The following is a 16,285-nucleotide window of genomic DNA, read 5'->3' as shown; positions in this document are numbered from 1 at the left end:
GAATGAAACTTCTCTGTCTGATGGCTGGTGTGGCTCACTGGGCTAGGGACATTAGCATGGGTGTTGGTGTTGATGGTTTGAATCTTGCAGCATCTACATATTTTGTATGTGAGGTACCCGTATAGTGGCATTCCCACAGACTCTCATACCCCTCAATCTATTACTTCAAGAAAGCTGAACAAAGACGGAGAGAATGGAGGGACAAAGGACCACAACTACAGACAGGCATTATACATGCTCTGATGAACCTAAAAGGTGGCTGTTATAATAGCAGGTTGCAACAGGATGTAAAGGCCGTCACTTAAATGTGTCAGTAGTAACAAAAATTCAGTGATTGCAATTTACAGTATTTTACCAGAAAACCACAAATGTATGAGGAACAGACCAGACATATGGGGCGAAATGCTGGACATTCTGCAAAAACATGTACAGCGAGAGGTATGTAGACTGCCACCCTGTGTGTGGTGTTACATCATGTACCCCAGTCACATCATTCCTCCCAACCTCTTAGAGCAGGAGATTGGGACCACCCAGGACCACATGCCCATGGACATCACACTTCCCTCTGTAGTGTTGGAGGTACTGCCTCTATGGGAGCATGGCTGTCCATAACCATGTGGACTTTCAGCAAATGGTGTTGCTGACATATTCATGTGTCTGACACCCAACTCCAACACAAACAATGTGCAGTCCAAGCCAGACACTGTCTCAGCCCACTGTCTGTCCATTGCATCAGTGAACCGATCCAGGGTGCCCCCAATGTGGTGGAGGCAGTCCTGGATGTCAGACTCTGTTGCATCCAAAACCCTAAGTATAGGGTCTGTATTAGGTGATCAAAACTTTAGGTATCAAATACCTAAAGTTGACACCTAAACAGCAAAAGCTATAAATTTCGAATGGCCACTTTTGCAAATTCTTTTGTAGGGAAAGAATTCACTTGGCCATTATCGGAAATCTGTCCTTTTCTGCAATGTAGAGCGATCTCAAAGTTGGAATATTTGGTTAGGGGGTTGTGGAGGGCACAGATCCCCACATGGGGGGGTGTGGGGGGCAAAGTCTCCCACTTGATTAGGGTTTGAAATTTTTTTTTTCTTCAGCCAAGCAAGTTCTTTCCCTTCAAAAGAATATGTGGAAGTGGCTATTCGATGTTTACAGCTTTCACTGTTTTGGTGTCAAGCTTTAGGTATTTGATTACCTAAAGCTTTGACAATGTAATATAGCCCCTAAGCATATGCCTGTCCGGCTCTCATATGCCAATTTCAGCCAAAACAACTGCATTGCACTATCATTAGCCAATGAAATGCCACCACAGTGCAATATATAAGGCCTTCATGTAGACCTGGGCCCCTTTCTTAGCTCTTCAGATAGACAGCACTGAGGCATGGAAACTACAGCATCACAGAGGGTAGGTATCATGACACTCAACTGTAGAGATTTATGCAGTATGTCCACAGATTCTCCTAATATGTGTGGTCAGTGTCCCATGACATTGTGGTAATCTGCCAAATCACTAGTAAATCATTGTGGAGTGATGTCAGTAATGAAAGACACTAATTTGAGTGTCAGATGTCATACCCATCAATGCAATAGCTGTTAGTCTATCACCTGACTATCTTTGTAAGAGCACACTGTAAAACATTTCCCCAACTCTGGCCCTTTGCCACCACATTAAGTATTGCTGTGTCCAGATTCCTTGTTCTAGGAGGTTGGGGTGTATGGTAGATCTGCAGCAGCTACCTTTATGTACAGCTGTGTATGCAGGCTAGAACACATAGTGGGGGTGTGTGAACACTTTGGAGGACAGCAAGCAGTATGTGTATGTGTGGTAGCTGTGTCATCCCTATTGTTACAGCAGAGCTATGGTAAGGGTACCCTTTACTGTCCAGTCAAGGCATGTAATTAACTAATGTCTGTTATGCAACAGTGCCAATACCAGAGTAATAGGAAACATATAGTTAGGCTGTACAGATATGTGCAGTATGTCCCTACCTGCAGGTCTTTGGCTTGCAAAACTGGGTATCACTTCATTAATTAGCAGAAATGTGTGGATTATGAATGCATGTTTCAGTCTTGCTGTCATCACAATAATGTAATTGAAGTGCAACACAAACTGGATTTTAACTCAGGACTGTGTGTGGCAAAATGTACTGCAAGCAAGGCATTTAACACACTGAGCTACTGCATTCCTGTAGATGTATTTGTATTTCAAGATATGTGTGCTCATATACAGGCTGTGTGAAACATTTCTACATCCATGAGTATGTACATGACTTTATATGGTTGTATTTCTGCACCAGGGTCCCAGTTGTACATGTACTTCGCCATTGCTGCCTTAGCAGGTGTCTTTCCACAAATTGCTGATAAAAGGGTACATGCACCTGCTAAGACAGGCCTCATTTACATCCATTATTATGTCTTTCGCTGTCCACTGGTGTATTATTGTACCAGAGTCCAAGGTACACTCCTATTTTCCCATTCATTTTTTATTTCAGTTACATGCTTAATGACTATTGGTAGCAATCAGTATGTTTTGCTGGAAACACCTGCTTAGCTTAAGACCTGTGTAGCATGGTGCATTAATGCAGTGTGCTATAGCATGAGAGGGGCCCAGATTTGAGACTTGGTAGAGGTGTTATTTTCTACATGTGACTAACACTGTAATAAACACATGTAGTCATTAAAGCACATTAAATGTAATTTAAGCTGAGCTAAGCAAAACAGGTGGGTGCCCCATTCTGCACAAGTCCACACAAACCCACACTAAAAATATATAAAGAAAAGAAAACGGGGGTGATAGAAAAGTGGTGAAATGGGCGCAAGCAGGGGGAAACACATAGGGTAAAGTAGGTAAAGATGTGCATGAAGAGTGTAGGAAAGAACCATAGCCATCCATTTCTTGCACAGCAATAGCTGTTCATTTTGACAGATTTTGTAGATTAATTTGAACTCTCATACCCCAGAAAGAGGGGTGAGGACAACATAAATGTGTCGTTAAGCCAATTGGACAACATTAGTTGTGTCCAGTGGATAAGTGTACAAAATGGAGAGCTATTTATGGGGCGATATTTTTGTGGGACAGGTGCCCTTTTTTTTTTTTTTTTTTTTTAATAAGGAGAAAGTGGAATGTTGTGGAAGGAACAGGGGTACCTGTGGGGAGGTAAGTTGGGTAGGAGAGGATGCATTTGCAGACCGGCAAGACAGATAAGACAGCAGAGTGGGGTGGTGTGTGACACATGAGGGGGTAAACACCTTGGATTGGGTGGATGTTGTGGACTCTGAAACATACGTGGCTCCAGAAAGCAGCAGCATGACTGACATCCCCACCCATGCGACAGTCGACACTGCTCCTTCACTGCCCTAAAGGTGGCTGTGCTGGAGGCTGGGTGCCAGGGCCAGCCTGCCCCACCAGGTTGGCAAGTGTGCCCTCAGTCTGGCACAGGCAAAGTTCATAGGTTCTCTGAATGATCCTGCACACCATGACTGGCAGTTGCCTTCCGTCGACTGCAGCCCCTCCACCACCGCTCCCAGGTGAGGCCAGGCCCCATCCCATGAAGCGGTTCCACCAGATGCCACAGGTGGTGCAGGGGCAGTGGAGGGGGCACCACTGGCCTGGGTCCTAGATGTGCTAGGACCTGGTGCCACAGCCATTTGAAGCAAGGTAGGCAAATCACCGGGAACCGGCCTATCCCAACATGCTGTGATGAAGGAGGTATAGCAATAAGTATAGGTTAGTTATTAACAAAACATTGTTAGTAATAACAGCATGCCAGAACAGTGGGAATAACCCAATTATATATCATTGCATATTATGTGAAACACAGCAATAAATGACAGAACAGTCAGTATGTTAACAGCATGCCAGTAACAGTTCCAGCATGAGGTCAACAAAATAGGCAATTCAACAAGATATGTTAATATGCAACCATTATAGTATATAAAAATAATAAAACATATGCTCCAAAATGCAGTTAATTTCACAACATATGTTAATAGTAAACTAGAACCAATGGATAACAATAATAAATGAATGAATAAAGATAAGTGGTGGGGGAGAGAGACAACTGTCCATTAGTACCATTATAGGCTATTTACCTGACAACAGTACTACTATCTAGTCTATGGGTCTGTCCTTTCTTTCTATGTACAAGTCCCTTATAGCTGCTGTAGCATTTACATACCTCTCAAGCTATTCACATGGGACAGTATGGGCCAAGAAGTAACAACTATGGGTACACAATTACACAGAACACTTGCACATCAGGTGAACCTATATAACTACCAAGATGTACTGTGGTCTGATGTAATGATACTTTGCAATTTAGGTAATCATGTCGATGGTAATTCTGTGACAGATGGCTTATGCACTACTAATAACATTACATGACAGTGTGACACTTGAGAGACATGTATGTGCACAGTACAGACACTAAACAACTATCATGCCTTGCCTGGCAGGCATGGGGATAGAACTCAATAGCAGTGACTGGAGAGGACATCTGAATGGAATGTATGAATTGGCTGCAACAACTTTGAACAGACACTCCAGGCATACCGCCATACCAAGATTGCATGTTATTTATTTCATTTTATTTTGTAATTATGATATTTATTTCCTTTATTTTATTTTGTATTTTCACATTTTTGCTAATGATTTTAACAGTATGTGACATCGAAACACACAATTATTTACTCATATATGGGGTACTTCACCCATTTACCTGTAGTTCCTATGGAGACAGAGAATCTGTAAACATTATGTGACTGATACTGTAATATTTAGTGCTAACCAGCACTGGATTTGAACCCTGGTCTGTGTGTGGCAAAATGTACTATATACAGAGCATGTAACAAACTGAGTTACTGAGTCACTGCTGATTACTGATTGACTGATGTTTGTCTAGAGCTCACCTGGAACCAAAATATGACCTGGTAGTAGTTCAACAGTTTTGTACTAGACTGCAGTGACAGTAGAATACACATGTATGAAATACAAGTATGACAGAGATAGTAGGTAATCTATACATGAGTATATAGAATGCAGGTATACACACTATATTGTTCATAGGTAGATACTAGGCTATTGACCCTAGGGCCTATATAAGCTTAGCCAAAAAGGTACCCTGGCCTTTGCCACCCAAGAAAATTATTTTCCTGTGCCACTGTCGAGCAGAGCCACAGAAGTTATCCCTGGGGTGAATTTCCTATTTCCCATCCACTTATCAAGATTTTTCTTGAAGAGTGCTAATGAGGAGCCTTGTTTGATATAGATAAGTAGTTTGTTCCAGAGTATGGGGAGTCTCTGGGATAGGAATCTATCCCTCCAGCATGTTCTGTTTATTGTGGTGACCAGGGTTAGGTCCTTAGAGCGTGTAGCTCAGAGGGATTGGGATTTCTTTAAGCGGAGCATGTCCAGCAGCTCTGGGTTTGACATAGCTTTGTATGTTAGGCAGAGATCCCCTCTGAGTAGGCGATATGCGACCAATGACCTCTTTTTTCCTGGATGAGAAACCTTTTGTGATGAGGTGTGCCACATAGAAGGATTTCCTGACTACTGTGGTGATGTGATTATCAAAGGAGAGACTGCTGTCCACCTGTGTCCTGTGGTCTCTTATCACACTTTCAGTGTTAAGTGCCATCCCAAATAGAACCAAGATGCTCTTATCCAAAAAAAGGAAGCCAATCTGGTGGTCCCCTGCCATAAACAAACTTTACAACAAAAGGAAGAAACTGTTGCAGAAAAGAGGAAAATCCCAGGATGCAAAAAACTTCCTTACCAGCCTCAGTAAGAAACTGAGATCCCTCATAAAATCCTCCAAAGCTAGTTACGAAAATAAAATTGCCAAAGATTCCAAAGACAACCACAAGGCATTCCATAACTATGTCAAGAATCTAAATGGCAATGCTCAGATCTGCTCTGAGCTAAACAGAATGGCATTAAATATACTGATCCCAAGGATAATGCCAGTATCCTGGCAGATCGATTCAGTGCCAACTTCACCCCCTAAATGGCCCATCTCAATACCGGAAGATTTCCAAATTCTGATAATAATGGCCACACAGGTAAAAAGTGCACTCTACACAGCTAAGAATACAGCATCCATGGGACCAGATGACATCCCGGGCTGTGTACTACATGAACTACAATATGAACTGGCACCTCACCTAAGTGTCATGTTTAATCATAGCCTCACCTCAGGTTTCGTGCCCACTGAGTGGCGCAGAGCTACAGTTATCCCACTCCACAGGGGGGGATCCACCTTGGATCCAGGAAACTACCATCCCATCAGTCTAGCAAGCCTCATCCGCAAGGCCATGGAGCGTATTATCATGGCACTTATAAACAAAGACATTGGCAACCTTCAAACACTGGACCCCACCCAGTTTGGCATTGAGCTTGAGGCCATGGCTTTGACACCAGGCATCTGTCTTAGTGAGGACCTTTTGTAGGATGTCCACATCATTAGTGGGTTGAAATATCTGGGAAGTCAACAAACAATATCATATCATGGCGTGGGCTGCCTCACCAATATACCTTGCTTACCTGCTGTTTGTGGATGACAGAGCATTATGTGAACAATATTGGCCTAGAAACAGCCTTGAACTGTACTGTATGTGTTAAAAATACATTTGGCAGCTATTATATTTGCATTCTACAGCTATTACATTGTTATACTTGACTGCAGCACCTTACTTTACAGCCTGAATGCATACAGCTGTACTGCAATGGTTAAGACAACCCTGATGTACACAATTTACCTTGGTGTTATTGGTATTGGTTCATGTGTTATTGCAGAACAGTTGGCATTATTCATTTCTTGCAAAACAGCTCCAATCCCACACATGTTGCACTACAGACTTTATTGTATATACTTTAATGCAGTTTCTGATATTGTTTCGAATTTTTATTGCACAGTAGTTGTCTTTATTCAGGTTTTGCAGTACAGCTCTACTTCCACAGTTATTGCACTACAGACTTTATTGTATATACTTTAATGCAATTAGTGGTATTGTTTCATGTTTTTATTGCGCTACAGTTGGCATTATTCATTTATTGCACTACAGCTCTAAGTCCACATTTATTGCAATACAAACTTTACTGTATATACTTTATTACTGTTAATGCTTTACTCTTTCTTGCTTATTTCACTACAGTGAGCATAAAACATCCATACTCACCATACTCATGGCATAATCTGGCCAAATGCCCAGCATGCACCTCAAAGTTGCAAGCTCTCTCCTCTGCTGCTGTTGGGAGAGAAGCACACCACTGTGCATACAAGTTTAGCAGACATTCAGATTAGATATTGGTGAAACAGAATTAAAATTACTTACATACTTGTGAGGCATTCCCTGCCTGAGCTTCTTGGACCCAGGTGTCCAAGAGATCACCCTTTTGTCTCTTCAGGTCTTCATGGTGGTGACAACACTGCTCACCTGTGTGGGGGATACCAGTAACACTGGTGAGTTTCCTTCCCAGCTGGTCCCAGGCCTCCACCTTACACTTCAAGCCCTGGAAACCTCCCTGCAGCAGCTGGATTGATTTTTTTTACTATGAGTCCAGCCATGAGCCTGGACTCCAGAATGCTCCAACACTGCACACGAAAGCGTGAACCCTCACCAATGCCTGCCATAATACCCTTTAGAGACAGAACTCCAATGGATTCTGCTGCATTCCTGCCTATTGTGCTTAATATAGGTTGTTTTCTCACCCTTACATGCCATTGGGAAACATTTAAAACAGTGCCACATTGCTTAGCAATGGGAAAACCAGTGCAACTGAGCAGAGCAGTGAGAAAACCTGTAGAACCATATGCTTACGAGTGCTTAGCAGTATGCAAACCAGCCAACTAGAGCTGAGCAATGCATAAACATTTTCAGCTGTTATCATGTTTATGCAGTGCTTAGCAGGTCTTAGCAGTTTTTAGCAGAGCTTAGTGGAGTGCAGCAGACCATAGTTTGAAATAATTGGCATAATTTGTATTTCAAAAAATAATTCTTATTTTCCCTTCCATGTATTCAAACCCTGGACCTACTGCACATGAGGCTGTTACCCTACTGATTCAGTTAAGTGGATATGTGGAATTCTGCTATACCTTTACATATACCCTTGAGCAGCCTATAAGCACTGCTAAGCATCTTGCCACACTGAGCAAACCCGCTTAGCTACGCTTAAACATGAGATTTAAATAAATAATTAAATGCATCCAGTTTCTACTTTTAGATGTCTGGCAGGTGTCTCGGCACCACTTAGCATTGCTGCACTCCAGCAAGCATGCTTTTTTAAAAAAAATAACACTGGAAAAATACAGTTGGACAGTGCAGGGAGTGTCTTTCTCATCTACGGACACAGCACTACACTCCCTACACTGATTCAATAACTGTGTTCCTCAGCTGTCCCTCTGCAATGCGCCATCATTAATATGAATGGCATGCTGCTGAGGGGGGGCCATGTACATGGACATGGTAACATTCCATGTAGGCGTTACACTGTACCTACATGGAGTTTATTAAATCCTGTGGAGTGTCTAGTGCCTACACATTGTTTATTAAATCCTGGGGAGTGTGTATAGCAATATGAATAGTGGCTATGACTGAAAATTGATCATTTAGCTAATTCCATCCAATCATTTGCATTTCAAATGGAATCAGTAAATACCTGCAGAATTAGCATTCTCACAAACCAGTTTCGGTTTACGTACATTTCCCATGTCTGACTCTGATTAAATGAGAGAAATCTAACCACAATAATGTATTTCATCTTATTGCACCATATACATGTACCCAAGTAAGCACACACACACACACACACACACACACACACACACACACACACACACACACGCACGCATGCAAACACTAGCTCTGGAAAACTGGACTGATAATCAATTTTCACAAACATAGTCCCTTGTCACCCTCTAAAGTAACTACTTTTTGACTGGGTATGCCTCTGTTTATTTGAATGCAATCAGGTGGTAGACATACTGGCCACAGTAATGTATTTCATCTTTTTGCTACCTCAGTCTCTCTCAATCTCTCTCTCTCTCTCTCTCTCTCTCTCTCTCACACACACACACACACACACACACACACACACACACACACACACACACACACACACACGCACACATGCACATGGGGCCTGGCAAGCCAGATCAGGAGTCATTTAACTGTGCTTGTGATTGAAAGGTTCAGTTGTTTTCATACACAAACTACCTCCCCACCCCAAAAATAGCCACTTTCTAACTGGGTACAACTTTGATGATTAACTGTGATTGCTGTGTGTTTTATTACCAATAGCAAAATTTGGTGTTTGGTAGTCCTATACCATGCCCTCCAACTGGTGTCCTGTCATTACTGTTATTATTATTATTATTATTTATTTGAACCTGAAAAAGAAAACTATTCCAGTGGATTTGAACTCCCTTCAGCAATCTTTCTTCAAATGATGGGGAGAACTCAGGATAAACACTGAGAATGGTCACCCTGACCAGTTATTATATGACATGGAGGGGAGTGAGTTGCCATGCTAATGAGCAGTGCTGTCTTGCTTCTTAATTCATCTGGAGTTATTTTTCTTTCAAAGTACAGGTAACTATTTATTTTGTGCATAAAATATTCTAATAAAATATTGAACCCCAAACTTTTCTGTGAGTATTTTTTACAGTTCTAAAATTAAAACAATATAACCAGGAAAACGGAGTTACTTCATCACCAAGTATTCGGGCACAATCATCTAATGCTAATATGACTTGGCACCTGCAATTAAGGATTTAGGGTCCACAATTTCAGCCAGCAATTAGTAAACAAAACTGTCCACCCATCTCTTCCACTCACTCCAGAACTTTAAATATTCTAATAATGGAGTAATTAGCTTTATTTGTATATCAGCAATCTTCTGTCTTAGTTTGCACTGCAGGCAATAGTTCAGCAGCGAGCACTTCATTATGCCTTAAGAGGTGTTTTGAGCTACTCAGTCCACAGTTTGAGATAACCTGCTGATCAGTGAATGAAGGGCTACCTTCACTCCTCCTCTGAACACCCTTATCACAGCTGGGATTTTCCACATTATCATCAAAAAAGCTAGTGTCAACTGCTGGGCCTCCTCTCACCATATTCAGTACAACAGTTTAGTTATACATATTCCTCTCAGCAGATTTAATTGTACCGTACTAATGTGAAATCTACAGTTGGAAGCATTGTGTCTTACACTAATTCTTAGCACCCGGAAAGAGGAGTAAATGTAATGCATGTCATCATTGCTATTATATCTTTTAAAGATAGCAGTAGTATTTAGCCAAGGCCTCAAATAAATTGGTTATCAGCTTTCTGAAGTGCTTATATTAGATATCAGATCAGTAGTTTAGGCAAAACAAAATCCCCCGAGAGGAACATGCACTCACAGATGTAGTAATAGACATAAGTGGTATCTGATGAAGTTGTGATTTCATGCATTTCGCACACATACAGATGGGTCCATGTGTGTGCATGTATACACACACACACACACACACACACACACACACACACATGAAAAGATCCATATATCCTTCCCTTCCTTCAAGACTAAGATATCACATATCACACTCTAAACTGTGTGTATGTGAAAGTGTGACTGCCTGTCTGAACAGTGCAGGATATCTCTTCCCTCAAAAGAGAGTCAAACATCCAGCTGTCCTTTATTACTTCCTAGTTTATGCTTCCACCATCTGAAGTAACCCCTCACACATACAGGGGATAATGCCAAACTCCATGCAGTATCCCCTGTCTGCTTCAGCTAAATAGTCTGTACTCTTTGAATATTAAAGGTTAATTTCCTCATGTAGTTATACTCTTACACGGATAACTGGCCAAGTCAATGAAATTTAAACCAGTTACAAGTTTATTAGTGTGCATTGTTGACAAAGACATGCAACAAATCATATTTATTTATTTTGCACTCATCATGTTTTAATGAAGAGATGTGAGCACTTTCTCTTGATATGATGTCTCTGTTTTGCTGTCAGGTTCCTTTCACAGATAGCGGCATTCCACTGACTCTTCCAGCTTGTGTCTCTGATTCAGCATCAGCTGCCATCTTATGCAGTTGTATCACGAGGAAGCCTTTACAGCCCTTAAAGCCAGAAATGTAGCAGAGTCACATTACTTAAGCCAGCAAATGTATGTGATCGTCAGTGGTGAAGCAGAGAAAAATTGCAGTTTTAAAAAACACAGACATACAGTTTTTGTTAAGTAGGAAATGTGCCAGTAAGATACTTGCATACTTGCATCCCTGCTTTTAGGCATATGACAGATCAAAATTTAATGTCACATGTGTGGTTTAGTGCTATGATCCCAGCTACAGTAACTAAATTAGTTTGTCCTGTTGACTAGTGCAAAACTAGGCTCAATGTTTATTTCTGATATGGAACAATATTTACAATTTATTACCCAAGTGGAAAGATGTTAATAACATATTGACTGTTATCTCTTTGGCACCACTAGCTCTACTTGTTACAGTTTTTCTGATGCCTAAACATTAAATGTGAAGTTGTTAAATCTCGCCGTTTATTCTCACTGATGGGTTCGGAGCCAATCCTCGGCTCCAACATGGCCGATAGCAAAGCTCAAGGTTTGCCAGTAGCTCGAGACCAAGCCCTTTATCCCACAATGCACTGCTGGAATTACCTCAGATCTACTTTGCCGTGGCAAGAGAGATTTCAGTGATCCAGCTAGCTCAGACCATTTGTGAAAAAAAAAATAGCAAGTTTTGATAAAAAATGTTCTTTTTTCTCCAAGATATTTTTATATAGACAGTTTGAGTGTTGGTGTTAAAATTTTAATAATAGAATCAGTAGTTTCTGATAGTTAGTGCCCTGTTGGCTTAGTTGTTTTGTGTGGGCCTTTTTATCCCTATTTAGAGTTAATAACCTCTTCTTTCTTATAGTCAGGGTTTTTCTCAGTGGGCCTATTTAGCCCTGTATTTGTAAATTTACAGTTTAACTGTCATTGATAGTGCCCGGTTTAGGCTTAATTGCTTTCCTTAGTTAGTGTGAGTCTTTATAAGGAAAGTAAGGACTTCACGGAATTAGTTTCAGTATACTGGTTTTTGTTTTCCACTATTTACTATGTCGGATGACAAGGAAAAGTCCCATCCTAAATCGGGATTCAAGAAATGCCGAGATTGTGGGCAGAAAATGTCCGTCACTGATGGACACATTCAATGTGTTTACTGTCTGGGGGCTAAACACCTCCAAGACACTTGCAGCATTTGCCATTCCTTTTCTTCAAGAGTCCTCCTGGAGAGAAGGAGGAAGCTAATTGACAGGGGATTACTGCAGCATTCCTTTTCTGAGGTGTTGAGTAGCCATGAAGGTACTAGCATGTCTTCCAAATCCTCCAAATCTTCAAAATCTTCAGATCCCAAAATTGCAAAAAAGGCAAAAACTTCAGAGGGAGGATCATCAGTTCCACAGACCTCAGAACCGAGTGTCCCTTTGATATGGAGCCAGCTCCCAGTATTGGAGCTAGTCTCTGAGGTTCCCTCTTCTCCTCTGCTCCAGTCAGCACCTTCGGTGCATTCATCTAAGTCTTCAGTCAGCCTTTCAGATTTGGACATGGATCGGCTAGTGCAGAAGCTTTTACAGGCACCAGGACTTGCGAAATTGTTGTCGGCCCCGACCAGCTCGTCGGTGCTGAAGACCATTGAACCGGATTTGTCTACTACTCCTCCTCCGAGCCGTACTGGACCCACGGAGCTGAAGGAACCCGAACCGATGATTGTCGAACCCTTGGAGCCGATACCCGCACCGGTGTTATCAGCTCCATCTACTCAGATATCCTCAATGCTGACCGAGGACTCTAGGAGCTGACGCTCTCCCATCGGGTCCGGGGAGGATAGTCGGACCAATTTGTCGGTGCCGACTCTTCCTCTCGGGGCTTCGGATCAGATGAGCTTGGCTCCTACCTCGGGCTTGGAGCCCATGGTTTCTGTGTGGGAGGATTGGTCGGCCCTTTTGGGTCCGTCTACTCCTTCTCGTCAGAGCCATGGCGCCTTCGATGCTATGAGGAGAGTCCTGTCTCCCAAGACAACATCAGCATCGGTTCAGCCTTCCCTCTCCCCTCAAGCTCCTGTGTCTGTTTCTTCATCTACTGGTTCCCCTAAGCGTAGAGACCCAGAGCCTCAAGTACCCCCACAGAGCATCCCCTGCTCTTCTGAGACCTCCCCAGATCCCCCCACTGAGGAGGTGCCCAGGAAGAGACTGTGCAAGAGGAAGCACTTAGACTCCCCACAAGAGTCTTTGACATCTGACACGGACTTGGATGAGTCAGACGGGTCCCCTCGATCCCCCTCTGAGGATATCTCCTTTGCAGAGATATTAGAGATCCTTAGTCAGAGGGGCTATTGGTAGTCCAAGACCCCTACAGAGGACGAGTCCATGCTCTTGAAGGCTTTTGGGTGTCAACCTTCCACTTCTTGGGTGTCTCCACCTTACAACGAGCTCATGGAACTGATATCTCGTAAGGCGTGGGAGTCACTGGAGTCCATGGAACCTGTCTGTCGCAAGCCAAATAAATTCATGTGTGCCCCAGTGGACAAGCCATTTTTGACCAAGGGAGTGCCTGTTGATGCCATGGTGGTAGCTGCAGCCACCAAAATGGAAGTGTCTGAAACATCCACATCTATCCATCCTCCTAACAGAGATTCTAGGATCATGGATAGATATGGGAAATGCATGTTTAGTTCAGCGACTTTTTCCTCTGCGATCACTGAACTACTTAATCCATTTTATGAGACTACAAAGAGATCTCCAGAAAGAGCTAGGAGATACTCTCCAGAGTACGGTAGCTGCAGGAGTGGCCGACAAAGTCAACGCACAGCTCGCTACCCTAAACTCAGTTGTAAATCCGTCCATGCCTCTCATGTCTTATGCAGCTGATGGTTCGAGTAGAACTGCTAGTTCGGGTATTGCTCTCCGAAGACAAGCCTGGATGCTTCTCTGTTCCTTTGCAGAACCCTTTAAGTCTTCCTTTATCAACATCCCATTCGATGGCTCATCACTGTTTGGGCCTAAAGTAAAGGAGACTTTAACCAGGTGTGAGCAGGAAGGCAAGACCTTATCTCCCGTTGGAGTCCATTTTTCTACCCCTACTCGGCCCTACCCCAAGGGCCCTAGGGGAGGGAAAATGTGGTTCCAAAAAGCACAGGGAGCCTTTCAGGACACACATGGAGAAACCCCCTTTAGAGGCAGAGGGGGTTATAAAGGAAGACGCCGCCCCCGTGGCAGAGGGGATCTGCAGCAACAGGGTGATAGGGGTCAGTTCTCTGGTCAACCCTACCAGTGCCCCTGAAAGGGGGCCCAGCTCCTCAGCTCTAGAGGCAGTCAGGGATCGCTTGTCTTTGTACCCAGAAGCTTGGCTAAACATAACATCAGATACATGGGTACAAAGCATCATTTCCAGAGGATATTTCATACCGTTCTCTACCCATCCCATTCCTGTAAACAGAATCCCAGATGTTCCACCCAGTCTCAGGGAACAAGCAATCGTAGAGGTCCACAAATTGCTAGAAAAAAAGAGTCATCCAACCAGTCCCAGCAGACCAAGTTGGATTCGGAACTTATTCAAGACTCTTTTTGGTACCAAATTAAACAGGGGACTGGAGACCTATCTTGGACCTCAGCAGACTCAACCAGTTCGTAAAGAAAGAGAAGTTCCGAATGGTCATGCTTCACTCCATTCTTCCCTTCCTAGGGAAAGGTGATTAAATGTGCTCCATAGATCTCAAGGACGCGTACTATCACATAAAGTTGAACAGACGCTCCAGAGATCACCTGCGTTTCTGGCTGGGAGCCAACCATTACCAGTTTCGAGCCCTGCCCTTTGGTCTCACTACAGCCCCCAGAGTGGTCACCAAATGCATGGCAGTGGTCACGGCTCACCTGAGGCATCTAGGATTCCAGGTGTTTCCATACCTACACGATTGGCTCCTTACCACTACCACCAGGCATCAATTGACTCAGGCAACACAATACACTCTTGACACTCTACCATCAATTAGGCATTACAATCAACTTCGAAAAGTCTGCCTTATCGCCATCGCAGCATACCATTTTTATAGGAGCAGAGTTAGATACCTCAACTACCACTCTACGTATTCTAATTGAAAGAGTCTCACTTCTCCGCCAACACATCAGCTCACTGGTGTCAAAGAACAAAGCTACAGCAGCAGAGGTCTTGGAGGTGCTAGGTTTGATGGTGGCAGCAATCCTGGCTATACCACTTGCAATGATGCATATGTAAATTCTTCAATGGCTCCTTTTTTGCTCAGTGGTCTTACCAGAAACTACCGATGCACCACATGATTCTCATCACGGATTCTTGCAAGAGAGACCTTCGGTGGTGGTTGACTTCTCTTCATGTCACAATCGGAAGACCCTTTGCCCCCCCCCCCCGTAGCCACTCTGACAACGGACGCTTCTCTGATAGGGTGGGGGGGGCATTTTCAGGGAAAGACTACCCAAGGCACATGGACAGATCAAGAGTCACATCTGTGTATCAATGATCTAGAGTTGAGAGTGGTACTTCTGGCGTTGCAGTACTTTCAGGACTCTCTTCCTCTAGGAACTATTGCAATTCAGATGGACAACATGTCAGTAGTCTGGTACTTGAACAAGCAAGGTGGAACCAAGTCTTACCCCCTTCGTCGAGAAGCCCTCAGGGTCTGACAATGGGCTGTGTTGTCCCAGCATTTTCTGTTAGCAACGCACATCCTGGGGAAATCCAACATGATAGCGGACAAGCTAAGCAGGGCGATATTGCTCCCTCACAAGTGGTCTCTCAAACAACAGGTTGCAGAGTTGATTTTCCGCAAATGGGGCCAGCCTTGCTGCAACCTGTTTGCCAGCCACATAAGTTCAAAATGCAGAAGCTACTTTGCCCTAATACCACCTCTGGGACATCCCCTGAGAGATGCAGTCTTACACGATTGGTCCCCGGGTCTCCTTTATGCATTCCCACCCTTCCCATTGATACCCAGATTTTTACAGAAAGCAAAATCGCTGGGAAGGACTGTTATCCTCATAGCGACCTACTGGCCTCGACAGATTTGGTTCCCATTTCTCCACCATCACCTGTTAGAAGATCCATGGATCCTGGACCCAGTTCTGGACCTTCTGACACACCCTCCAGGGGACCTCCATCCTTCCCTGCAGTCCCTGAAACTGACTGCTTGGCTAATCCACTTCCCCTAATTGCCAGGCTTCATTTAATTTCAGAAGATACAAGACAAATTCTCTTGTCTTCTCAC

The sequence above is a fragment of the Protopterus annectens genome, chromosome 1.part1 (genome assembly GCF_019279795.1).
Source record: "Protopterus annectens isolate FY-2018-M chromosome 1.part1, PAN1.0, whole genome shotgun sequence".
Classification (NCBI taxonomy): Eukaryota; Metazoa; Chordata; order Ceratodontiformes; family Protopteridae; genus Protopterus; species Protopterus annectens.
This window is presented reverse-complemented; position numbering follows the sequence as displayed.